At 34.8% G+C, this 27,930-nt stretch overlaps 1 pseudogene; it reads left to right on the top strand.

The window, feature by feature from the left end:
* Window positions 1-899: 899 nt before the first annotated feature.
* On the top strand, window positions 900-27,930 carry LOC125120638 (pyrroline-5-carboxylate reductase 3-like; annotated as a pseudogene).

Here is a 27,930-nt window from a genome sequence, read left to right on the forward strand (position 1 = left end):
TTCTTTTGTCCTGAATCTTTATCAGCCATCTTAACAAGTATAACAGTCCTTGGTTTAAGTCCATTATTTGGTTTATTACAATTTTTACACTGGACCCATCATTTCTATTGTTGGAAAAATACGCATACTCTCCATTTTAAAATAATTTTTTTCTTTTGCTTTCTTGTGGCTGCCTGATGGGAGAAGGAGGGAGTGGGAGGGATTGGGAGCTTGGGATTATCAGACACAACTTAGAATAGATTTACAAGGAGATCCTGCTGAGTAGCATTGAGAACTTTGTCTAGATACTCATGTTGCAACAGAACAAAGGGTGGGGAAAAAAATATATATATAAATGTAATGTATACATGTAAGGATAACTTGATCCCCTTGCTGTACAGTGGGAAAATAAAATAAAATAAAACAGTAAAAAAATAAAATAAAATAATTTTTTTACCAATTTTTCACAATTAAAAGATTAAGGGGCTCCTGGAACAACAAAGCAATTCTTCACAGACTAAACAGAAGGGCAGGGGTAGTTATGGAATATAAATGTTGCCCCTAAAGTTTCAGTTCTTAAGATAACAGATTCTTCCTGTTCTGGACAGTCAAACATAACTTAGAGTCATACATATCAGTAGGAACTCTGGTGTCTGAAAACTATTCCTAAGGCAGTTGGAGTTCTTCACAAACATTCTAAAAATTCTGGTAACTTTTGGGGAGCACATGGGAACTGAGAAAAAAGTAGGTCTGCTTTCTGGATTAGTTATGAGAGCTGACTCAGCTTAACGAGGTGCTAACAGTGTAACCCTGGGATGAACTGCTCCAGGACACCTGGTATAAGAAATATATTTTGTTTTGTTTGTTTTTCAAATTCACATTAAACCTTTGAGTTTCTCCTCTGAGGCTTAGTAAGAAGTATGACATCAAATCAGATTGCTCTCCTTTTCCTACCCACCCTGTCCCCGCGTGCCCCAGAGCCTACCCTGGTTACCCACAATGGCCGCTGCTGCTCTCATTCCTCTTCTCCCAAACAGAGCAGCGCCCCCTGCTGGCTCTTCACCACGCCGCAGACATTGCTGCTCCAAAGGTACTACCGAGTACAACTACTTCCCTTGCCCTGTCTCCTTCTGAGTCTGCATTGCGTTGGAGGTAGATCCTGTCCTCCACAACCTTCCTGATCCCTCAGATCCAGGCAAGGTCCCCTCTACAGAAGGCCATGGATTTGATAACTCAAAACAAAAAGCCCTGTCTTTCCTGTGGGCCAGAGGGAAAACAGTCTTTACATCACTTTTTACTGAGTCTGTAGCAAGAAAAAAGACAAGACACCAATTAATTCTTCACCAACTCCTTCTGGTATAAAAGGTTAGTAACTGTTACTATCACCTTTCCTCTGCTCCTCTCGTTTTCCCTGCGAAGCTGGGATTGTTCAGATCAGAAAGGATGTCCCCCTTTCCTCCTTGTGTTCTTGTTAGAGTGCATACATTTCTGCATATTTTGATGCTGCTGATTCCTTAAGCCTCTATGATTTATATACAATGCTTGCCAATTCATATAAGAAGGTTTAGATTAAAATCTATGCTTCTTTGCTTAGTATTACTTTTTAAAGAAAAAAAAATAACTATGCTGAACTTCGAACTTAAGGTTTCCTCCTTTTGAAAGAAGTGTCGCATCAAACAGTTCAGTCCAGAGTTCTTACTAATTTTTTCACTACTGCTTTGCCAAAGCTACAAAGGTTACAATATGGATAAGTAAAAGCAATGATAGTGGGATAGGTAACCAAAAGTAAAGATTGTGCTAGACAATTAAGTAGCAATTAAGGTCCGGGTCAGGGCTTTCACTAACTAGGCAGCAGACTTATAATGGAGAAATGGTTGGAAGAGGTTTTATTCATTTTCAAAAATATATATTATTTTTTAAAAGTTATCTTTAATAGAATAACAAAAGTTTTTTCCAATATGATTGATGAGCAGATTTAATTAATTAACAAAGGAAAGCTTGTCAGGTTGTACAGGCAATTCACCTCAAAATGGCTTACCTGCTATTGAGAATCAAAGTTGAGAACTAGGTATTCTTAATCTGCTTATCAAGAACACACATTAAAATTGAAGCTAAACATGTTAGGTAGAAATTAATAAATAAAACAACTTTGCCAAATATGTTGTTAGACTGAGTTATTAGCAGGCCCTTTATAAATTCTAAATTTAGTTACAGCAGTAAAACAAACATTTTGTTTCTTGGTCTAAACCTAATGCTGAATAAATTTTACTTTAAGAAGACAACCAGTGCAGTATTAAATCTAAGTATTAAAAATCCCACAGGATTTAGGTAGGAATTTATAAAATGTTATCTGACTGCTCTCAAACATTGCCTTAAAGTAAGCTACAGTGAGTTCACCTGAGATCAAGTCCAATTTTTCTCCACATTTACCTTTAAATCTTAGATTAAAATATCTTTGAAATTTTCAGTATTTGGTTATAGTAAAAGATAAAATATATTCATTTATTCAACTCAAGACTTAGATTCAGTTTGGTTGGAAAAGCAAATGACACAATTTTGTAAGTAGAACTCCTCTGCCTCTGATGTAATTAGGAAAGCAACATTCCAGGTGGTCTGAAAATAGGAAAATGTGGCAAAGAAGCCAGTAGCATGGCAGTCTTGAATTTAGGTTATTAATGATGTATATACAGATTGAGTCACAGACACTTCAAGTATAGGTAATAAATGATAGCTTCATAAGAAGACTGAGTATGAATTGCTAATGTTATTCATTTTCTTTATCCATTATAAAGAAAATATTGCCTCTCTTCCTCCAGACTAAGGTTTGTTTAGTTTTGTCTCTGTGTTTAATACCCAAGTGAAAAAACTTTCTTTTGACTAAGACTGAACTAAATTGATTTATAGCCAGATCAGAAGCCAAGAGATTAGTGCCAAAATAGTGGTGAGATAATAAAATACTGAACTTGGACAGAATCCAGATTGCTCAAATATGAGTTGAAAGGAAACTGATGATCAGCTAAGATAGACCAGAAAAGCTGGTCTCTATTCTTGTTAATCACTATTAACAAGAATGATGATTCAGACCCATTGTTTCACACAAGTTTTCCGTCTACTGATTCAAGTGGTATACCCCAAACTGGGAATACGCCAATAGTTCCCATGCCTGGTGTCCCATTATTTCTTATGAAGAATGTTTTTGAGTCCCCACTGTGGCACAGTGGGTTAAGAACCCAACTGCAGCGACTTGGGTTGCTATGGAGGTAAGGGTTCAATCTTGATGCCCTCCTGGCACAGTGGGATAAAGGATATGGCACTGCGCAGCTGCAGGGCATAGGTCACAGCTACAGCTTGCATTCAACCCCTGGCCAGGGAACTTCCATGTGCTGCAGATATAAGCATTAAAAAAAAAGAGAATGTTTTAAGTTCAATTGTCAAATCAAGAGCTATGTGGAGATTTATTAGACTTACTATCTCTAGGCTAGAGAAGGCAGCTTTAGCACCCAGGGTAAGCCTATTTCCATATTAAAAAAAAATCTTGCTTCCTTAAGTTTATAAATATCCATGTTCATTTTCCACTGCTTTATTGGGCATACAAATAGTCTGACTATGGCTCCCTACAGCTGTTTCTCATAATAAAACACAATTCAAATAATTCCATATTAAGAGACACTCTTCACAAGGGGGGTGAATGGACCTCAGAATGTCGATTTTCATCCCATGAGGTCTGACTTCTTTTGATACTATTTGATGATCAATTACATCCCACTATTGTTGGCTTCATGTCAGCACATTCCAAACTAAGCATAGAATTGTGGTTTTCCCTTTCATTTCCTATTTCATTGTCAAAACAAAACTGAAATATTTAAAGCTTAGGTATGTAGAAAAGAGAATAAATAGAGAGAACATATAGCTCAATACTGTGCTCTGCAAAATGCTAGTTACACCTGTCACTTTGGGGTTTACGTCTAGGGCACTGTCCCCTCCCAGTCTGGTTCCATGTGGCAATGGTCATCTTCCTTCACTACCAATAGTTTCTTCAAGCATAGCATGTGTTCAAAGTCCAGACTTCAAAAGGGAAGCTGAGATAAATTATGATTTTGTTTGAAAAAAATCCCTTAATCCCTCAGTGTTTTGACTGCCTCCCCGGAAAAATGGCATGGAATTAAATAAACACACTCCAAAGAGAAAGAAGAATTCCATGACTAAATAAAGGTTTTGGATGGTACAGACTCCAATTAACATCGTGGTCTTGCCAGATTCAACAGTGAAAATAAAGCTAATAATTATTTTAAGGTACTCTTGAGTTCCAAACATATATATTTAATAATTTTGAGTCTCATTTTAAACAATTAAAAAAATATAAACTCAGAAATGCATACAAGTCTTTTAAATAGATAATACCTGCCCAGTGGCTGATATTCTCACAGGCAGAGATGTCTAGTGACAACTGGCAGCTTATGCACACAATTGCTGATATGGCCAAGTGAAAACCATGTCCAACAGAACTCTGGGGAAAATGTTTAAACATTTTATACATAGAAGATAGAAGGTAAGATGGTTGCAAGGCAATCAGTCAGTCACTCTAATATTGTCAGTATGTATAGCCTATGGGGTTGGGTTGTCAGAATGTTGGACATACTTTTGAATCTCTGGCATAGATCGAGACCATATTTGGATTAGAGTGACAAGTGGGTGGCTGGGCCTTCTGACTTCTGCTGGAAGTTAGGCATCCATCATCCTTGCCATGTCCCTCTAGCCCACTTACATGAGCACTAAAATGGTATATATGTTCCTGGCCCCTACTAGTATTAACTGATTCCATCTCCCTATGCCTACTTCCCTCCCTCCATCCCAAATATTCTGCAATAGTTTTGGCCTGCTGCTGGAAGGGCTGACATCATTGTCTGGGCAGAAATTCTTGCCAACATTTACCCTCTTGTCCCTCTGGGATTCTATTCAAGAAGTGTTGGCCTGAGCAAGCAAAGCCAGTTCGTTCTGAGCAAACATATGATGTACATGAATTTTGTCCTCCTTTCACCACTAACTCTGATACCTAGAGCATCATTTGACTTCTCTGAACTCAAATTTCATCATCTGTAAAACAGAGATAATAATAGTAACCACCTAATAGTGTTGTGCAGATGAAGTACCAGCATGCATTATAAAATGCTTGCATCATGTCTAGCAGAGAGGAAGTTCTCAATAAATTGTAGCTCACATCTTCTAGCAGAAAAAAAAAAAAAAAAAAAAAGCCCTACCTTAGCAGTTCTCTATACTGTACTCTCTCTTGATCTCCTTCTTCAGTACAATGACCAGGTACATACTGTTTTTATGTTTTGTGCTATAAAATGAGTTGAGAAACAATGTTCAGAGTCACCATCTAACCTTAGGATAGTTATACTGGGAGAAGAGTATTCAACTACTATTAATTTTTGTACATTTCTTTCCAAAGATGAAACATGCCTCTTACTTTTTCATTAAAAGAAAACATAAGCTAGAATCAAAGTCTGTCTGGCATGTTTTTAAATGCATAAACATGTGTTTACTATTGTGTAGAACAGCTGTAATTTGACTGCCGTTGACTAATTCTGATTATGTTTGGTTTATGTCCTTCAAGAGCCGTCACAGCATTTACTTATTTGCGTTTTTATATAATTTTAGAAGTTAGTCTCACAAAGCCATTATATGTGGAAATTTTCTCCTTCCTTTTACCTTCATCATTGTTCAGAAAAGCAATTGTATCATTTAAAGTGGTTATTGAATCTATAATCTACCAAATTCATGGGGATGGTATTATAATGTCTTAGAATATGTCAAAATTCAGAAGTAAATGAACTGCTTAAAAATCATCATTCTGTAGCTATTTTAGTGCATTTATAAAGATCTACTAATGATTCTGATGCTATAAATAGATAATGTGACAATATTATCTCAGCATTAAAAGAAAATTTAAAAACTTAGTAAATCAGGATGAGTCACTAGAGAATGCTAAGAAAAGAATATATGCTATCATCATTTTAGGCCTTTTTTCTCCTTTAACATCTCCTTCATTCTTTTTACCCTTTGGAATTTTTAAATTATTTCTATATCTTTTTTTATTTCTTTTTTTAATCCTCATAGATCAGTAATTTGAAAAAATAGGTAAGTTGCTATTTTAATGAGGATTTGAGAGCAATTATAAGATAAATGTATACAATATTATTTTCATGACTTTTAGGTTTCTTTTCTATTACAGAAATATGTTTTTTTAATAATGAATGCATTGTGTTGATCAGGCTACTGATGAACTCTTGATGGACTCCTGGTGTGGAGAGCAGCAAAGAAAAAAAGAAGAGAAAAATTGTGCAGTGTTTACCAACCACTTAGGGTACACACAGTCAATTATGAGGGCTTAAAAGATGATGCTGCAATACTACTCATGAAAGTAAGATTCTTGGGTAGCTTTCAAATTAATATGCCAGTCCAGATTTTTTTGGCATAATGAGAATATCTTTTATGTGTCAGAACAGATTTTGATTAGAACCAAATAACTGAAAGCTCAGATATGTTGATAAGGTGACCTTTATCATAAAGTTTAAGATTAATAATCTAAAGTACTTTTAGAGAAGGCAAAAGTTGAATAGGAATAAAGCATGTGAGTCATAGGGCAACCTGACTGTATAATTCACACGTCTACATTTGAATAAAAATTGCAATTTCAAATACAAATAAAATAGAAGTCCACTTAAATGAGATGCTTATGTCATCACTTAATGCCTTTTCCTTCTCTACCAAGAATAACGGTAATTACTTTTTGACTAAGTCAGTCCTTATGCCCACAAGTACTTTTTTGTCCCATAAGAATTTAGAGCATTTGGAAACAGGGTTAAAAGGGCTTATAGCTATCTTTCAGAAAGCATTCTCTCTTATTGCTTATAGCCTTATTTTTAGAAAACATATCTTTTAAACTGCTGTTTTATTTTTCAAGTTCCATATAAACATGAAATCAAAATGGATTTATTAGTATATTTTGGGCATATTCAGGGTATTGTATTCAGTGTTTGGTACCATATTTAGATTGAAGTGTTTTCAAAATAGACTGTGTCCTGGAGCATTGTACTTACATATTCCTTTTAAAGGACAAAAAAATGATCGTAGAAAGCAGTCCTATTTAAAATTATATATTGAAAATTCCCTTACCTGTCTACTATTGGATTTAGTTTTGTGCATGATACAGTGAAGCATTTGGCATTGACCTCATAACATTTTGGGGGGAACTGCTTCTACAGCTCTTTTTTTTTTTTCATTCTATACCTTCTACCTAGTATGCTCCCTCCCTGAACTCTTTCCTCATCATTTCTCTCCCCTTCTCCCAATTCTTTCATTCTTTAAAATTCCAATGGGAATTCCAACTTCCAATGTCATCTCTTTCATAGAAACTTACTCGAACCTGCTAAGTTGTATATATTTCTTTTACTATTCACAGGAATTTTTTTCATAAGCCTCTTAGAACACCTATTACTGTCTTATGAGCCATTTGAGTGCCTCCAAAGATTTTAAGCACTCACTGAAGTGTGATATTCAGGGATAGGTAATGATCTGGTACCTTGCATATGGAAGGTACTCAATAAATACATGTTCTGGGGATGTTGTCTAAATAAAGCATTTTCCTAATATGTAATAATAAATTAATAACAAAAACTAATTGTACACATGCATGCATGAGTTTATATAACAGATGCAAATCTAACAAGTTCACAGTGATAACAGGATCAGCTGGATATTTATTTAATTCAGTTATTGAAATGGATAAAATTATTAATTGTACTATTTGGTCAATTATACATAATAATATGAATAGTTTTCATAATGGTCAAGTTTGCTTAAGAAGGACAAACATGATCAATATGAAAATCTCGTCTTGCCAAGTTTACTGCCTATCAGAAAGATGGTACAAAATAAGCTGCAATAGAATTCCTATTGTGGTTCTGTGGTAACAAACCCGACCAGCATCCATGAGGATGTGGGTTTGAACCCCAGCCTCGCTCAGTGGGTTAAGGATCAGCATTGCTGTGAGCTGCAGTGTAGGTCACCGATGCAGCTCGGATCTGGCGTTGCTGTAGCTGTGGTGCAGGCCAGCAGCTGCAGTTCTGATTCAACCCCTAGCCTGGACCTACATAAGCTATGGGTGCAGCTCTAAAGAGACAAATAAATAAATAAATAACCTGCAACAAACTAAATGGTTATCAAGCAGATATTCTTTTTGGTCTTGTATTTAGTATGCCATATGGCTGGACCCAAAATTTCCAAAGGTTTTATATAAATAGGAATTAAAAAAAAAATAAAACAGAAAACATGTATGTAAAGTACTAATTAATACTAGTACACAACTATATTTACTGAAAGTTATGGAACTCTAGTGAAAGAAAATCCACTTTAAACTTATATAACAGTGTGGGAATTTCAACATCAAGTCTTCAGAATTACATTGAAATAGGATATTGAGATTCCTTCTTTGGACCTAGTCTCTCATTGCTACAGCAATAGTTTAATCATATGTAGACACAGGATAGAATTTTAGTTTATGGACATATAGCTACTTCCTTAATCAAATCTCCAGTCCTAAATATTCAAAAACAATACCAACTCTAATGAGACAATGTTAATGAAAGAGCATGATGCAAAAATGCAGGCTCTTTATTCCTCCAGGATTCTCATAGATATCTATAGTAACAGAATGTTATAAATTCTGTAATACACAGAAGCTGAAAAGCACTGAGAATGTTTTGGGTTTTCAGCAGAAAATAAGAAAATGGAAACCAGCATCCATACTTCCTCTATATCATCTGCACTCAATAAATACTGAGTTAAATTCTTGTTTTATTTTTTCCTTATGACAAATATACTTAAGTAATTGGATGTTTCCATCTTATGGAACTGGGAATTTTACTCATATTGAAATTCACAATCATGGCTTTTCATATGGAAATGTCTATTCCTCAAGTATACCAGGAAAAAAAAAATCTAGTTTTTATTACTTCAAACTTTGTAAAGAGAGACCAAATCTTGCTGTTACATAATGTATAATGCATCGTTTACAAGCATTTCAGATTATAAGGAAAATTTATTTACCACAAATATGATGATGGTTCCTTTGAAAACTAGTGCATTATTTTAAAATTGAATCATAATGGGTCTAAATATTTATAAAAGATATCTTAAGTAATATACTGAGTGCCTACAAGATATACTGTATATAAATATATATTTAGGGAATAATTTTGTACTCTGGATTTGGTAACTCCTTACTAATCTTCTTAATTTATCTTCTGACATATATATGTCAGAAGACATATTAACAATGTTATATATATATGGGTATGGGTAGTACATTTGCCACATTACCTCAAAACTCTGTTAACTATTTGTATTATATTATACCATTGAAATGAGGACCTAATAAATAATAAATGGAGAAGAATAAACCTACCTCTTTAATTGTTTTGTAACTTTATATTTTCACATTGCGCATTGAATCATAGACACTCAAAATCATATCATAGAATTGCTGGGATGAAAGAGCATTTAAAAGTCATTGAGCTGAATGAGTTAAAAGTTTACTATACTAGCAGAACTCTCTTTCCAAATAGCATCATATATGGAACCCCAAAACATGAAACAAATGCACAGTGTAGCAGCTCTGGTTTAAAAGGAAGATGTATGCTTGGCCTCATCCCGAGGCAGAACTCTGAAGTCCCCAAGGTACAGTTTGATGACCACTGATCTGGATAATCTGCCCAATCAGCTCAGGATCTTTTCTAAAACTCTTTTTTTGACAGATAATCATACTATCACTTCTGTGATACTTCCAGAGTCAAGATACTTTTTTTTGGAAATGTATAAATCATATGAAATAAAAGTAACCTCTATATTAAACCTCCAAGTAATTTTTCCCATTATCTAATATTTGTTCTCTTTGATGATTATTGTATATAATAACCCTTTAGACATTTGGAGATAGATAACAATCTGAGCAGAAATAAACTTGATTTAAAATGTTCACATTTCCAGTCTAAAGGAGTGAAGCACATTCTCTGTCCTCCACTATGATATCCCTGATGATGCTTTGTTCAGGAGACAGAATGGTTCTGCCCTTGGGTTCTGGTCATGAGTGAAAAAGAATCATATACTGAAATCTACATGAAGTTTGGGTTCTGATTAAAGCAGCTCCAGGAAGATATAAAGACTCTAATCTTTTTAAGAACCGGGGATCATGCAGGCATCAAAAACCAGTCTTAATGCAAGAGGGACTATAATGGTAATTCAACAAGACAGATGAAAATAGTTTGGGAAATAGAAAATAGATTCAAAGTTGAAACCTTAGGTTTAGGACAAAGAACATTTTGTGGAGAACTTTATCTCATATACAGAGAATGCACTAATTAAATATGATAAAAGTTCACGTGTTCCACCTACTCTGAGAACCATCAATCTAACTGTAAGAGTCTAATGGAATCTTCAAAATCCATGTTGCTATACCTGCTACCTATTTGTTTAGGGTAGTAATTCTGACATTTGAATGCTCAGACTTGTACGCCCTGTATTTTTCAGTGGTCTTTTGCATTCTATAGTAGTAACATTGCTGCAGGTAGAATATTTCCTATCTATCTTCTTCTGGCCCTCACTTCCTATGGATTTTTTAGTCAGTTTAGAGGGATCAAGTTCTGTTCTGTTTGCTTTCTATTATGCCACTCTAGCTTTCTCATGAAGTGGGTTTGGAAGTTGTCCCAGATTGGGAGCTAGATTTTCAATGTTAAAGAATGAGTTAATAGGGAAAAAAAAAAAAAAGTCAACATCAGAAAATCCATGAGCAATGTAAGGCCACTGAGAGTCAGAATGCAGGAATATAAGCAAAGCACAGAGGTGTGTCCAAAAGAACATCCTTATCATCAGTGTCAGCATTAGCATCACAAGAGGTAACATTATATTGCATCTACTATCTGCCGGGGCTTTGTTCCAACACATGGACTATGATACCTAATTTAATGATTAGTGCTTTACTTATTTTACATATGAGCAAATAATCGCAATTAAGCAAGAAGTCCAGTATTAACATAACTGGAGGTGATAAAGCCAAGATTTCAAAATAAAGTCTGACTTTGGATGTCAAGCTTTTTATTCAACAACTTTACTGAGGTAATAACTTATATACAAACAACTACGCATATTTCTTGTGTAGAGTTGGATGAGTTTGGACATATGAAAACACCTGTGATACCATTATCACAATCAAGGTAACAGACATTATCTAACACGTCCCAGAGTTTCCTGTGTCTCTTATTGTATCTGCGTGATGAGAACACTTACTATGAAATTTACCCTCTTAACACACTTTGAAGTACACAACTCCATATCGTTAATTACAGGCACTATGGTCCTGGCAAACCTGGATATCCACATGCAAAAATTAAATCTGAACCCTTACCTTAGATCAAACTGAAAAAACAACTCAAAGTGGATTAAAGACACAAATGTAAACCCTGAAACTGTAAAACTCCTACAAGAAAACATAAGGGAACATTTCATGACATTGGTGTTGACAATGATTTCATGGCTATGACACCCAAAGTATAGACAATAAAAGCAAAAGTAGACAAGAGTGACTCAAACTAAAAAGCTTTTGCACAGGAAGGGAAAATATCAACATAATGAAAAGGCAACCTATAAAATGGGAGGAAGTAGTTGCAAAACATATGTCTGAAATTAGGCCAATTTCCAAAACTAATAAGGAACTCCTTCAACTCAACAGGCAGAACAAACAACCCAATCGAAAAATTGGGCAAAAGTCTTAAACAGACATTTCTCTAAAGAAGACATCACATAGCAAAAAAAGTATTATATAAAAGAGGCTCAACATTAATATAAAAGAGGCTCAATATCACATAGCAAAAAAAAGTATTATATAAAAGAGGCTCAACATTAAAGAGGGGAATACAAATCAAAACCGCAATGAGAAATCACCTCACACTGGTTAGAATGGTTATCATCAAAAATTCAAAAAATAAGTGTGGCAGAGGATGTAGAGAAAAGAGTCTTTTTACACCATTAGCAGGAACATAAATTGGTACACCTACTATGGAAAACAGCAAAGAATTTTCTCCAACAATTAAAAACAGAACTACCATATGATCCAGCAATCCCACTTCTGGGTATGTACCTGTAATAACTGAAATTAGGATCTCGAAGCAATATCTGCACTCCCAGGTTCACTGCAGCACTACTCACAATAGCCAAGCTATGGAAACCAACCAACCAAGCTTAGATAAAACTGGAGCTAAAGGAGAAGTAGGCAAGAAAAATGAAGTATAAGACATAAAAGTAGTCTTACAGGGGTATAAGACATAAAATAGAAGTATAAGACATAAAAACAAAAAAGCTCAATAACTGCATTGTCAACTGCATTAGGGATTCTTAAATCAGAACTGGCATGTATAAATTTATATACATGATGAGAAGAGCTGGGAGGATGTGCCAGGATGTAAGAGATGGGAAAAAAGCTGGAAAAAAATCAAAGATGAAGAGGAAAAAGTACAGAGATCAATCAACATTAGTATAATTGCTACACTTAACAAGAACAAACAGAACAGAAATGATCATCAAGAATGTTACAGGAGGAATCTCTCCTGAAATGAAAGAAAATTGAGTGATCAGATGTATATTCTTCACTGTATGTAATCAAATGAAATTAAATGAGATAGGAACTTAGACACACCAGAGGGAAATGTTGTAATCAAGTCATTCAGAAATGTACAAAATGAGACTGACTTTCTTTCATTAAAAAGTGAAAAAGTTTTGCCATCCAAGAGTGATATAAAAACATTAATTGTCACTTATGTAGAAATGCAAAGAAAGATAATTGTAGACATACAAGAGCTGAAAAAAGTAGACTTTAACCAGAGAGGTTTCCTGAAGCAAAAGTGTTTTTTAGTTGGAATTAAAGGCAGGTGAATCACAGTACAGAGGATCAATAATAAGGATTGAAATAATTTAATGTGCAATTGAAGGTAGTTTATTATTTAAATATAGATAAAAACAGAATGTCATTTGCCACAATTAATTACATTTACTGAATTAATATACTAATATAATGGGAATTATTCAGAGTATACTTTTCCAGATTTGGGCTACAAACATTTGAAATTCAGAAAATCTGTTCTAATCCAAAGCACAACTATATTCTTGATTTGCTAGAAGAAAATAAGCAGATAGTGTTTATGTTTTGAGGTTGATACTTTTAAAAATACAGATGTAAGTATGATTGCTTTTCAAACTTTACTAAGGAAGACAATAGTTGAATGAAATAAGTAAGGATATATACTTCCCCAAATCACTAGAAAAATAAAATAAAAGAAGGAAAGACTGAGAACTAATGCCACTAATAAATGATAAAAGAAAAACAAAGAAAAGCAGTCTGATGCATAAAAATCCAAATATATCAATAAAAATGAAATTCCATAAACTACATCCAAATTAAAAATAACAGAATCTCAGAGTGAGTTAAAAAGCTAAATTGGAAATAAAACTAGAGGTTTATCAGCAGAAAGATAATAAGCCAAGCAAATTTTTTTGTTTTTGATATATTAATGTCCATTGGCAAAGGTGCTACAAAATGAACAGTCATATAATGTTTGTGTATTGGTCACCTTTTTCTTGTCTATGCTGTGGTAACATCAAAATGTCAATGGCTTGCAAAATTCATATTACATGTGAATTACAGTTCTGCTGTTCTCCTTTGTGCTTCTTCATTCTGGGACACAGGATGAAGTAGCACACACTGTGTGGGACTTTTTCATGTACTAGAAGAAAATGAGTAACAAAGGAGTCAGGCAATGACTCAAAGCTTTTGCTTAGCACACAGCATTCACATTTCACTGGCCAAAGCAAGGTAGACATCTAAGTCCAAAGTCAACGGGCTGGAAATTATATAGTTTCTACTAGAAGGGCCACTGCATGTGAAAATAGAAAAATCGACCAAAATATAACTATCCATTGCTAAGTACCAAAATCACACACACACTTTAAATAATTGAGATAATGGCACATTTCACTGCATAAAACATGGTGGTATCAAAGTGTACAGAATGCTTTTAACTGAGAGACTGAGTAATTTGGGGATAATGAAATCTCCCAAACTAGTGAGAAGGTAATAAAGACAAATTTTATATAAGTTCAGTTATCAATATAGACAAAAGTCCTTCAAATGGCTTAGTCTATTCACCTAGTACACAATTATTTACCTATAACTTCACTGTAAACCAAATTGTACATATAGTTCATATATGAACTTTCATAATTTGGGGATTCTTTAAATATTATTCATAGTAATAGGTCTTTAATTAAAGTACATCTTTATTGGCCTATATAGCCTTTATTTAAAATTATGTAAAATAGTTATTATATGTGATAAAAACCTTCTATGTGCCATGATTTCCATTATTAAAGAGTGTGTGTTTGTGTGTGTATATGTGTGTGTGAACATGGTTTCAGAGTTTCCAATGTACAGTTGAATTTTGAGTGTTTCTGTTTTCTGAGTGATCTTCTTGGTGAACTATTACTTACTTTGCAATTTATCATTAATAAATAAGGGGCTCATAGCAGTCATTCAATAAGCACTCAAATAAAGGAATGAAAAAACAAAAATGCAATGCCATTTACTGTACTTAAGATTCATCTGAATTTATATTTGGAATGCAAAAAATTCTGCTCACCACAAAACATCATAAAACAGAATGTGATTCAGACATCAATGGTCAAAGACTGCACTGAGATATACTGGAAATTACTGGAATATAGCCTCAGTGTAATACAGCAATTCTTAATGATATTTTCTAAGTGCTTTCCATTTGCCTGGCATTGTATTAGTATCACTGTGTCAATATCTTATTTAAGCTTCTCACAAATCCTATATGTTAGGTATTTCTATTATAGCTCTCTTCATAGCTAGACTGAGGAAGCTCACAGAGATAATAAGAGTTTCCCAAAGTTTCACATTCAGAAAATGACAGAACAAGGATTTGAACCTGGGTAGTCTGGTTCCAGAGAGTCACTGTTAACATTACCTTACAGTTTACTCATATTCTCTCAAGGGAAGATCCCCAATTTGCTGAATCTTGGTATTGTTTAAAACTCTACAAATACATTTTCTGTAGCTTCTTATAAGTAATCTCATCAATGAAAAACTACTCTTTTTTTTCTCATTTTATGCTTTAAAGCCACTTTAAAATTCTTCAATTTGAGAGGACCTTGACATGTGTACATGGCTCACACACTAATTCATCAATTGTCACCTCTCATATCCTACAAGTAACGACTGCTTTAAAGATGCTCTTCAACCATACTAAGAAACCTAAATATTAGTATAAAGTTTAATGAGAACTTTGTACTTCACCTCCAGATTCCCATTTGTTTTTTCTCTCTTAGCTTCTGTGTCTAAGTTTTTGATGGTTAATACATCATGAAAGAATTTGGAATGAGTTCACTAAGTCTCCATCTTAGAGAAACTTATGCATAGTTTAAAAAAAACGTGACTTCTGGGGAGTTTGGCTAGCTATATAAGAAAACCAATATGCCTTCTTTTTTTAATTTAGTTATGCCGGGGGTTGTTGAAATATCTTCATTATGGCATCCAGTAATTTTTTTTCCCAAAAGCTTTATTCATACAGCAGAAATAAAAGCAATGAGTTGAGTCAACCAATTAGATAGGTAGTTTGAGTTCAAACAGATGAAGCTACTAGTTAATTGACTATATCATTCATTTTCGTTCAATTGTTTTGGCATTGAAAAGTCATAGCCAGGGCTTTTCCAAAGAGACATATGCCTTCCTATGTTATGAGTGAACTTTTATCTTTCAAATTAGAAACAACAACAACAAAGAGAAAACACATTTCTTTCAGCATACTCCATATGGGTAACTGATATTATCACAGCTAGAGTTGAGCAGCCTGGAATATGTAATTTCTTTTTGTAAAAAATTATTTTCATCTTGGGGAAAAGCAGAATTTGGCAATGCATCAATTCCTCTGCTTTTGTTCATCATTTGTTTGAACAAAAGTAATTATGCTTAAAACAAATTAAGCATCAGGATTTTTCTTTTGTTTTCTTGTAGATTATTTTACATTTAACTACCAGTTATATCACTAAATATATCTGGTTTTCATTATTTTCATGAGAAAAGCAATGTTCATTTTAAAAAATTTAAGTTTAGCATGCCCACAGTTTTTGGTCTATTCATGAAAACGAGTAAGTATTATACCGAGCAGGTCTACACAAATGCCTCAAAAACAAATTACTAAGTGCTCATGAATATAAATTTTGAGGTAAATTTTAAATGAGCAAAGTTTTAATGAATATTGAGTAAATTTTAATTGAATTTAAATGTGGCAAAATTATTTCATTTTCACCATATTTTAGCATCAGATTGAACTTAAAATGTTCCAAATAATAGATATCATTTATGAGTCTTAAAATCCTTGAGAAACTCAGATTTTTTTCAGGCATGACTTGGGGCCAAAATATTTATTGATCAATTTTTATTCATTTTTGCATAGTCACTTTAATGGATTAAAAAATTCCCATATTTTGAGTAAAAAATATAAATTCAAATCTAAAAGCTGAGGGTTAGATCAATCATAATCTCTTTCTTGATCTTCTACTAAGATTACAAACAAAACTAGACTCATATTTTTTAGTATGGCATCCACGAGGGATTGATTCTAACACCCCCACCCCAGCACATACCTAAAGCCATGGATGCTCAAATCCCTCCCAGAAATGACACAGTATTTACCTATAATCTGTGCAAAACCTCCCACATACTTTAAATCACCTCTAGATTACCTGTAGTACGCAATCAGTGTAAATGCAATGTTGAGGTAAAATGTAAATATTTGCTGGTGTACAGCAAATACAAGTTTTGATCTCTGGAAATTTCTGGATCTTTTTTAAACTTTTTGATCCTTAGTTGGTTGAACACATGGATAAGGAAGGCCAACTGTATTAAGACTTAAAAAAGCCTCAGTTTTATTCACTACAAAATCACCAGCATTTAAAAGACAAAAATAATTTTCCCATGTTCAGTTATTCCATAGGGCATCTATATAAAGGTAATACATGATGTATCCATTAAGAAAGTTCATCACATGATTTATTTTATATATCTCAATTTTCTTATAAGATGGAGGAGTAAAATGGTAGCATTTTCCTTTATTTAAAAATGATTCCTTTATTGATTTGTTTAATGTTGCTTTTGTGGGGTTTTTCGTTATTTTTTAAGTGACAGGCTCTAGAATTTGATTACAAAGTATAATTCTGTTAAACTCCATACCATTTTAAATATAAAGAATATTTTTTAAAAATTAATTTTATTTTTCAGAGTATTTGAACAGAAAGTACAGATTTTGTATAAACCCTCAGTCCCCATATACAACCAACCTTCTCACTATTAACATCTCACACTATGGGGGTACCTTTGTTACAATACATCTACACTGACACATCATTATCACCCAAAGTTCATAGGTGATATTAAGATTCACTCTTGGTGTTGCACATTCTGAGTTTTAAGAAATGTGTAATGACATGTACCTAACGTTGTAACATACAGATTACTTTACTGCCCTAAATATCCTTTGTGTTCTGCCTACCCAACCTTCCCTTCTCCCTAACCCCTGTTAACCACTAGTCTTTTTTGGTCTCCACAGTTTTGCGTTTTCTATAATCTCAATTTGCTGGAACCACACAGTATGTAGTCCTTTTAGATTGGCTTCTTTCACTTGTAATATGCATTTAAGTTTCCTCCAAGTCTTTTCATGGCTCATTTATTTTTAGCACTGAATATTACATTATCTGATTGTACCAAAGTTTATTTTTTCATTCACCTACTTGGAGGACATCTTGGATGCTTCTAGCTATTGGCAATTATGAATAAAGCTGCTATAAATATCTGTGTGCAGGTTTTTATGTAGAAATGTTTTCAACTCCTTTGGGTAAATTCCAATGAGTATGATTACTGGATCATATGTTAAGAATATGCTTAGATTTGTAAGAAACTGCCAAATTGTCTTCCAAAGTGGCTGTGCCATTTTGCATTCCTATCAGCAATGAAACAGAATTCCTGTTGCTGTACATGCTTGCCAACATCCAGTGTGGTCAGTGTGCTGATTTTGACAATTTTAATAGGTGAGTAGTGGTATCCCCTTGTTTTAATTTGCAACTTACTGATGCATTATGATATGAAGCATATTTCCACATGCTCAAATGCCATCTATATACAGGTATGCTAAGATCTTTGGCCCACTTATTAATTGGGTTGTTCTCTTAATCAGTTTTAAGATTCTTTGTATATTTTGAATGAGTCCTTTATCAGATGTGTCTTTTTAAAATATTTTCTTCCAGTCTGTGGCATGCCTCATTGATTTATTTATTTTTATTTTTTTGACATTGTCTTTTTACAGAGCAGAGGTTTGTTTTTTTTGGGGGGGGTGTTGTTTTTTTGTTTTTTGTCTTTTTATGGCTACACCTCCGGCACATGGAAGTTCCCAGGCTGTGGGTTGAATAGAAGCTGCTGCAGCTGCCAGCCACAGCCACAGCCACAGCAACACCATATCTGAGCCACATCTGCGACTTACCCACAGCCTGTGGCAAGGCCAGATCCTTAACCCACTAAATGAGGCCAGGAACAGAATCCGCATCCTCATGGATACTAGTCGGGTTCTTAACTTGCTGAGCCACAACAGGAACTCCAACAGCAGAAGTTTTTAATTTTAATTAAGTCCAAGTTACCAATACTTTTATGGATCATGCTTTTTGTATTCTATCTAAAATATCACCATAATGTCACCTGGGTTCTCTGTTATGGTACCTTCTGATATTTAAGTAGATGTATGATCCATCTGAGTTATTTTGCAAAGGGTTCAATGTGTTTCTAGATTCATTTGTGTGTGTCTAGTAGTTTCAGCATCATTTGTTGAAAATATTATCTTTACTGTGTTACATTTACAATTCTTTCAAACATTATTTGACTGTATTATGTGGATCCATTTCTGGGCTCTATTTTGTTTCCTCTATATATCTGTATATTCTTGATTATTGTTGCTTTACAATAAGCTTGAAATCGGATAGTATCAGTCTTCTAACTTTGTTCTTGTCCTTCAGTAGTCTGTTGGCTATTTTGGGGTCTTCTGCCTCTCCATATGAACTTTAGAATTGGTTTGTCAATATCCACAAAACAATTTTCTGGGATTTTTATTGTAATCATATTAAATCTGTAGATCATGTTAGGAAAAAAGATATCTTGGTAATATTGTCATCCTATCTGTGAGCATAAACTACCAATGCTTTTATTTAGTTCTTTGATTTCACTCATCAAAGTTTTATAATTTTTCTTAAATATAAATCTGTGTGCATGTGCGTGTGTGTGTGTGTGTGTGTGTGTGTATGTATATATATGTTTTTGAATGTTGAACCCACCTTGCATATCTGGGATAAATCCACATTGGTTGGGCTGTAAAATTCTTTTTATGTCGTTTGATTTTCTTGTGAAAGAATAAAGAAGCCAACCATTATATATGTATCACATATAGTTTGCCACTTAGATAAAAAGTATGAGTTATATGTATATAACAGGTGACTTCTTTCTTTATTAAATTTATTAATACATGTGTCTGCATATACTTTCCCCTGGTTCTATTTTGCATCCTAAGAATAACAATTACGGATATCAAAATAAAAAAAAAAGTTAATGAACTCACTCCAGCCTTAGTAGCACACCCACACAGTGGATCTGTCTAGAGCAACTAACCACTGGTACTGGTGTGAATATTATTCAGGCTTGAAATGTCTCACTTTAGTTCTGACTAAAATAGTAAGGGGTAGTAACCAGGACTGCAGGATTAACTACTCTAAATAACATGCTGACTACTTGGTATTTTCCCCGAAGTACTGGTTCCATGTAGAAGAGAAGAAATATGTCAAAAACGGGGATATTGGAACTTACACAAATATTAATTGATATAGAAGGATAAATGTAGCCAGAAAGTAGAAATACATTTTGAATTTCCAAACAAGTGAACAAGGTCATATTGAAGTTATATATTGATGGAGGTATAAATATTTGTATATGTTTGTATCCACATATATGTGAGTATACACACACCTATATAAATAGAAAGAAAAACATATAGACATACTTTATAGGTAATTATACATATTATACATGTAATTGGATTATAATTTAAGTCATTTTCCCATTTCACACTATTGCTTTATTATTTGGATAAAAGTATGAGATAGGAGAATGTGAAGGGAGCATTTGTGCAAAGACTTTTAGGTTTATGAGCCAAAATGTCTCTTTATTAAAAAACAGCTAGCATTTCAATGACCAACAACACTCACTATGCTAACAATTCCAATAACACATAAAATACATGTGAGATAAAACAAAACACCACCTACAATCCTGAGTGTGGGTGTTCTCTGTGTACTTTAAATCTCTTCAATAAACAAATATTGTACAAATAATTTTGTAAAGCATATACAATGTACAATGTTATTTACAAATCATGAGGGAAAAACAATCCATCTCAATGGTGAATTTATTCATCATCAGGTGTTTTTCATGGCCTAGGTGGAGACTCTTAATTATGGTAAGCATTATTAGTATTTTTTTTTTTTTTAGGAATTCTAAGGCAGAAGTGTACTTTTTTTGTTCCAATTCAAGAGGATTAACAATTAGGTAGCATTAGAAGCTCATTTTTGCCATGATTCCATCAACTTTATATTAGTCTATAAGCCTAAGCAAATTTAAATACATTATCTTTAAAACCTGAAATGAAGCATAAATTGCTCTACATACTAAAGTTTGTGAGAAAAAAGAAAAAGTATATCTCACAAGCTCTACAAGAGCAAACTGTTTCTGAACATAAAATCAAAATAAATAGGAAAAGGTATAAAACATATTGAAAATAATTATTAGTGTATCAATTATCCACACTTGAGTAACTTTTTGTTCCATTTACTATTACAACATGGCTTGAATTAGACTAACACCCCTGCAGTACTATTCAAGAAAAAGCAGAGAAGTTACACTTTTTTTGAGAACAGAAGCACATGTTTGAGCTCTACATTCCCCACAGCATTTTTTTAATATTTATTTTTCTTTATTTTGTCTTTTTAGGGTCACACCCACAGCATATGGAAGTTCCCATGCTAGGGGTCCAATCAGAGCTGCAGCTGCACACCACAGGCACAGCAACACCAGATCCAAGCCACACCTGTGACCTACACCACAGCTCACAGTAATGCCAGATCCTTAAACACTCAGAGAGGACAGGGACCAAACCCATGACCTCATGGATACTAGTCAGGCTCATTACCACTGAGCCACAACAGGAATTCCTACATACCCCACAGCTTTTTTCTGAGAGCATTCTTCAAATTAGATCAATAAAGCAAAGCCCAGGTAAAAGCAGCAGTCTCAGTAGAAACAGCACAGTGTTCAAGTCTGGCAAAGTGTCTGGGGCTTAATAGGCAACGTACCCCTAAAAAAGAGAGCAATAGAGAAGTAGACCACAAATCTGCATAAAATGTTCCCCAAGTCATTAGTGAGATTAGAAATTGTCCTCATGGGGCATTACTCCAGGAACCCAATAGAAAACATCTGTGAGATTAGTGAGCTGAGCAGTGATTTAAGCACTGAATTTTTTTTTTTTTTCATGTTGAGAAAAGATTCTGGAATTTGAACTTCAACAAGGTAGAATGACTTTGGTAAACACCCCCAGACTTCAGCTGCAGTCTTAAAGGTATAAGAGTTTGGAATAAAGGTTACACCCGAGCACTATGAAACAGAGTCCAGAATAAGGGGCATCTCTTAGGAGTAAGGAAAAAACTGAAATAGATCAGCTCTAACAAAGCCTAACACCAAGCCTTAACAAGATCAAGTCATTAGATCAGTATTCTCCTGCCAGCCAAAACAAAAATTAACCTTCATCAAAAACCCCTTTAGACTTTATCCACAATGTCCAACACCCAACAGAAGTTTGAGAAACATGCTAAATATCATAAATACATAACTAAATGAAATAAAATGACATAGAATGACTAAAATGAAATAAAAGAGACACTAGAAATAAATATTGGAGTTGACAGAGGCTTTAATCATCTGTGAGAAAGTAAATAAGAAAACATCAAGTAGATGAAAAGATAAAAATACCAATGGTAAACTTTAATTCTATAAAAAAGAAGCAAATATACATTCTAGAAATTAAAAAATGAAGTCTGAAATTAATAATTAATTGGATGTGTTTAACTCAACACAGTAAAAGAAATATCATTGAAAAGGAAACAAGCCAAAAATATACACAAAGAGAAAAGAGAATGGTACTGACAAAAGAAACACATGAAACACAGTGAAATTACAGTCTCATGGAAAGAGGAGGCAAGAACGGGAAGAATCAATAATTGAAAAGACAGTAACTACAAGTTTCCCTACATTAATGAGATGCATCAACTCACTGGTTTAAGAAACTCTGTTAACTCTAGGCATGAAATATGCAAAGATAACTGTATCTTGCCAATTCATATTAAACTTCTGGGAAAAACAAATGAGATGATGAAATGAAGACAAGCCAGTGATTAACAACAACCACAAAAAGAACACAGTAACTTTATCTTCAAAGGAACTGGAATAAAATGACCTTGACTTTCAACCAAAATACAAGAAATGGCATATTGAAAATGTTTAAAGAGTAAAAAGGCCCTTCTTCTCACCTAAAAGTCTATACCTAGTAAATATCCTTCAAAATTAAGGAAATATAAAGACACTTTGAGAACCACAATTTGCATAATTTATTACCAGCAGACTTAAAATACAATAAATATCAGAGCTGGTTCTTCAACTTGAAGAAAAATGACACGAAATAGAAGCTAAGAGTCACTGAAAAGAATTAAAAGCACAAAGAAGGGTAATGATGCAGGTAAAATAAATGCATATTGATGTTTAAAACAATAATACTAATGTCTCGAGGGGTTTATATTACATATGAAGCAAAATGGGAAAGGATAAAGCATCCTTAGGTTCTTCTAAGGTGCTTGCATTTTGTGAAAGTAGTTAAAGAACTAATTTAAGGTAGACTGTAATAAGTCAAGGATGCATATTGTAATCTCTAGGGTAACCATTAAAAGAAGAATAAAAATGATACCTAAAAGGCTGATAGAGGAGAAAAATGGAATAATTATTCATACTTGATAGTTTTTCAATTTAAATAGATGAACAATGGAAATACTTCATTGGTTTAATTGAGTAACATATAAAATATAGTTTGTTCTTTTCTCTAATAAAAGAGCATTAAACTTCAGTAAAACTTTATACCAAAATTTTAACTGAAGCTATTTAAACCTTTTAAGTGAATTCATTTAAAAATTTTATTTCTATTAGAGCAAAGAAATCACCCTAATAATTGCACATACTTTTATAATTAAATGATACATTAAATGTGCATGTTAAATTGTTTCTATATACCTGAAAAAATACCAAACATAACTGAAAAATTTGACATCCTCTTTGTTTATATCTCTCTGTAAGAAAAAAGTGGGCAATATCTTTAAGAGCTATTTGCTCTCTCTTTTGGTGAACTAAAGATATATCTAGATAAAAAGAAGATGACAAGTTAATGATATTCATCAGGATAGAGAAAAGCAGGGGTGAACTTATTAACTATAAAGTGGTCAATTTAATCCCAATACTTAGTAGTAACATGAAACTATCATCAAACAAATTTGTAGTAACTAAGAAAAACATAAAATATTAAGAAGAAATAGCATGGTTTTGTGAAAAGTAAAAGCAAAATTAAATGTAAGGTTTATTTTTAGTGAATTATGTCATTAATTTAATAGGTCACAACATATTAAGACTAAAGTTTACCAAACACACTAGTTTGAATATTGACCAAAATTCATTTTGCTGAAATAGGTGTTTTCATTTAAGATAATGATAGAGAAAAAAAATCTAATTGTGGGGCTCTAATAAGTCAGAACTTGGGGTTTCAACTCCAAACAATGCTTACTTCCTTAAATATTTATTTTTCAAAGTCTTTAAAAATCTTTAAAAGGTCTCCTATATCAAAGGCAGCATAATGTCTCAATTCTGAACACAGCAGAGCATTACAGCTAATTGATCAAACAGGAAAAAGTCCATTTAAAAGTACTCAAATGAGTCTATTTTTGGAATAGGGATGAATAGGGAAATAAGCAGAGTATTAAATTCATACCATGAAAATGAATACTAAGTTACTTGTCTTGAAAGCAGGTCATAGGGTAATAGGGCAGAACAAATCTGACTCCATATTAGATCTCTTTCTTTTACTTTAACCTTATTTTAACCTTTGTGCTCTTCTCCCTGTGCTTAGTCATGCCGGCTCTGTACCTTTTGTAAAAGAATGTTACCTATAGCTTGAGATATACAGAAACACTGTGATCTGACTGTGACATGACCTAAACTGGCAACATTTGCCTTGGAGGTTGAGGGGAACATCATAAACCTGACCACGCTCTAACCTATGTGGACAGCTGCAAGAACAAAGAATCCAACACCAAAAAAGTTTGCAACAACTAACCACACCCCTCCCTCACCTAGCTTGTAAAAGGGCTTTGCTGAAAGCCTTGGAGGAGTTCTGGCTTTTATGGCAGATTTCCAGCTTTTTAAGGCACAAACCACCCATTTCCTTGCAAGGCCTTGCAATATACCTTTTTTCTGCTCCAAACTCTGAAGCTTTAGTACAATTTAGCACTGTGCATCAGGCACAGAGACTAGCGTTAAGTAACAACAGGATGTTCAAATACACTTATTAGAAAAGTTAAGCATGCAATGTATACTACATGTAAACTAGGAGAGGTTTAAGGCACATCCCAGGAATGGAACCAAGCTCAGTTCATAATCCTCACATCATAGGCTAAGTATTTCTATTGCCTGCTTTTCTAAATGGGCAAATTGAGCCTTAGAAAGATCCAACTGGTTATCCCAGTTTCTACAGCAAGTGAAAAGCACATCTGGGATGTGCAAAGCCTTCTGAGATCTTTCTACTATGCAGCCAACACTCAATGTGGGCAGCCTTCACTAGAACAGAAATCATCCATTTTTTTCCCCAAAACATTCTATTAAACAAGAAAAAAAGGCGAAGTGTCATCCAGTAGATGAAGTGAGAATGAAATTACTAAACAGTTGTGCCCTTGCAACTGTAAAAATAACACCCACATTCCTGGCTCCGCCAATTTTGTTTCAGTGTGAGCAATGCATCCGATCTGTCCTATTCAGCACCAGTCGGCTTACTTCCTTGTTTGTTTACTGAGCAAGTGGTGATTTTTTCTTAACTTTTTTTTTGACTGGGGCTTTCAGCAGTGACCACTGAAGGAAGGAACTGAGAGAAAACAAAGGCCCATCTACTTTGCCTCCCTTACTGTACGCCACCTTCTTTTTTCCACCATTAATTTGGCAGGACCACTTACTTTATTTCGGCCATAAACTTTTTGGTGTGCCTATTTTTATTTTTATAGGATACTGCTCAGGTTTATCAGAAGCAAAGCCTTTTACTTATCAGGAAGCTACAGACTATCAGAATAAAAAGCATTCATGTCCTATTTGTGTTTCCATCCTCTGAAGGTTTTCTAGCTGAGATTCTTAGAATAATGCTACACTATTTCTCAGAGCCCATTTTCCCTTTACGCCAGTGTAATTTATAAGCTCAGCCTAGTTCCAATGTCTCTGCGGGATAATAAATGTTTTAGGAAAAGGATGGTAATTCTAGAGTAGTGTATAAGTCTGCATAAATATTCTCTCATGAACCTCTGAGTCATTTACAATGGTCATATTTGGCATTCTTCATCTCATAGCCAAGAAATGAGATTGCTATTAGTATAAATAAAAATATAACTGTGATTCACAATTACATCATATATACAAAGGCATTCTTTCTATTTTTTACATAATTTGTTTTTTAATTCATTTTCTGATGGTATCACCTTCCTAGTTTGTATTTATTCACATTGGCAATGGGCAGATCCTAAAACAGGAGATGGCAGTCTCCCTGGCCTCTGATCCAGAGCCCTCATATAAATATTGGAAGACACTATAAGCCAAAATGTGATCAAACCTTGGGGTTTAGTAAACTGTACGAGCAAAATCATCAAAGCACTTATTTTTAGTTAAATACATTAAAACATATTTGACTAACTAGAAATTGGATAGTAATAAACTTAAGTAATTTCTAAGTATTATAATAAAGCAAAAAATAAACACATTTATTAATTTTATTGAAAACAGCCGGAAGTTTCCGTTGTGGCTCAGTAGTAAGGAGCCTGACTAGAATCCATGAGGATGTGGATTCCATACTTGGCTCCAATGGGTTAGGGATCCCGGGGTGCTGAGAGCTGTGGTGTAGGTCTCAGATACCACTCACCTGCGTTGCTGTGGCTGTGGTGTAGCCCGGCAGCTGTAGCTCAGATTAGCCTCCTAGTCAAGGAACTATGGTGCAATGCCACAGGTGCAATCCTAAGAAGCAAAAAAATAAAAATAAAAAGATAAACATTTCAAGATAATGGACTGAACACATAATACAATTTCTGCCTTCCCATAGGAGCTGTAGAAGTAGTAGAAAATATATATCAAAACTAATAAATGCATAACAATGTCAAAAACACTACATAGGAAATTAAGAGGCATGCCTAAAATAATGAAAAAGAAAAACCATAATTGCAAGCCAAGATTAGAAGTATAAGCCAGAAAGCAAAAGTTACCCAGGAAAATCTCAGGGAATCATTTCATGGAAGATAAACACACCATCAAAAATATTTACAGAAACAAAATTACATAGATCTCAAAACCTACAAAAAGGAAAAACTGACCATCACTAAAAGGTTACTAGAAAATCATCAAAAGACATTAAAATAATCATTACGAATATCACAGATGTTAAGGAAGGCACACGAAATGAGAACAGTCATGAATATAAATCTATTAGAGGTTTGGGAAAGACACTGCGAATAAACAAATAATGACATAAAAATCAAATATTCAGTTTCAGATCCTTCTGAGAGGGGATACAGAAAGTGAAGATGTAGGAAAGAATACAGAAGAGATGAAATTTGAGAAGATAATTGACTAGAATTTGCTAGAACTTACCTTTCAGATCGGACACTCCAGGTGTGGCCCACGGAGTGTTGGGGTGGTGGGCGGGGGCGGAGGTGCTGCACTCGCGGGGCGCGTCCGAGCAAGTAGAAGCAGCAGTTCTGCATGTGGGGCCCACGAGCCAACTGACGGGAACTTCTGCCACTTCCTGGCTCCATGCTGCCAGACCACCCCCTCCAACCCGGGGGTGCTGCCGGTCTTTACCACCAAGCCCCACATCCTGCTGGCCATCCTGGCAGAGGTGGCTCCCCCGGAACATATCTCGGTGTCCGTGGTTGCCGCGGTGTCGGTGAGCACCCTGGAAGAGCTGCTGTCACCGACCCAACGCGCCAGTGCCGCAGGTCTCGCCCAACCTGCCTCACGTGGTCCATGAGGGGCCATGGTGATGGCACCGGGTGGGCTCACGAGGACCCTGCTGAAGGCCTGCGGACAGAGGGAGGAGGAGCCCGAGGCCCAGGTTGAGGTCTATACCAGCCTCAGGGGCAGCCGCAGCATGGCCTTCCCGTGCACCTTCTTGGAAGCCTGGACTGAAGGTGCCACAGCATTGCTGCCCAGGCCCTGCCGGAAAGAGCCAAGATGCGTCTTTGGAAGGGGAAGCACCCAGCTCAGCTGCGGACCAGCGTCCGCAAGCCGGGGGGCACCACCATTTACTGGCTCCAAGCGCAGGAGCAGGGCGGGGTACGGGTTGTGGCCTGGAGGCTGCCACCTGCTGGGCCAGGGAGATCAGCAGGCAGTAG

This window comes from Phacochoerus africanus, chromosome 2 (assembly GCF_016906955.1).
Source record: "Phacochoerus africanus isolate WHEZ1 chromosome 2, ROS_Pafr_v1, whole genome shotgun sequence".
NCBI lineage: Eukaryota > Metazoa > Chordata > Mammalia > Artiodactyla > Suidae > Phacochoerus > Phacochoerus africanus.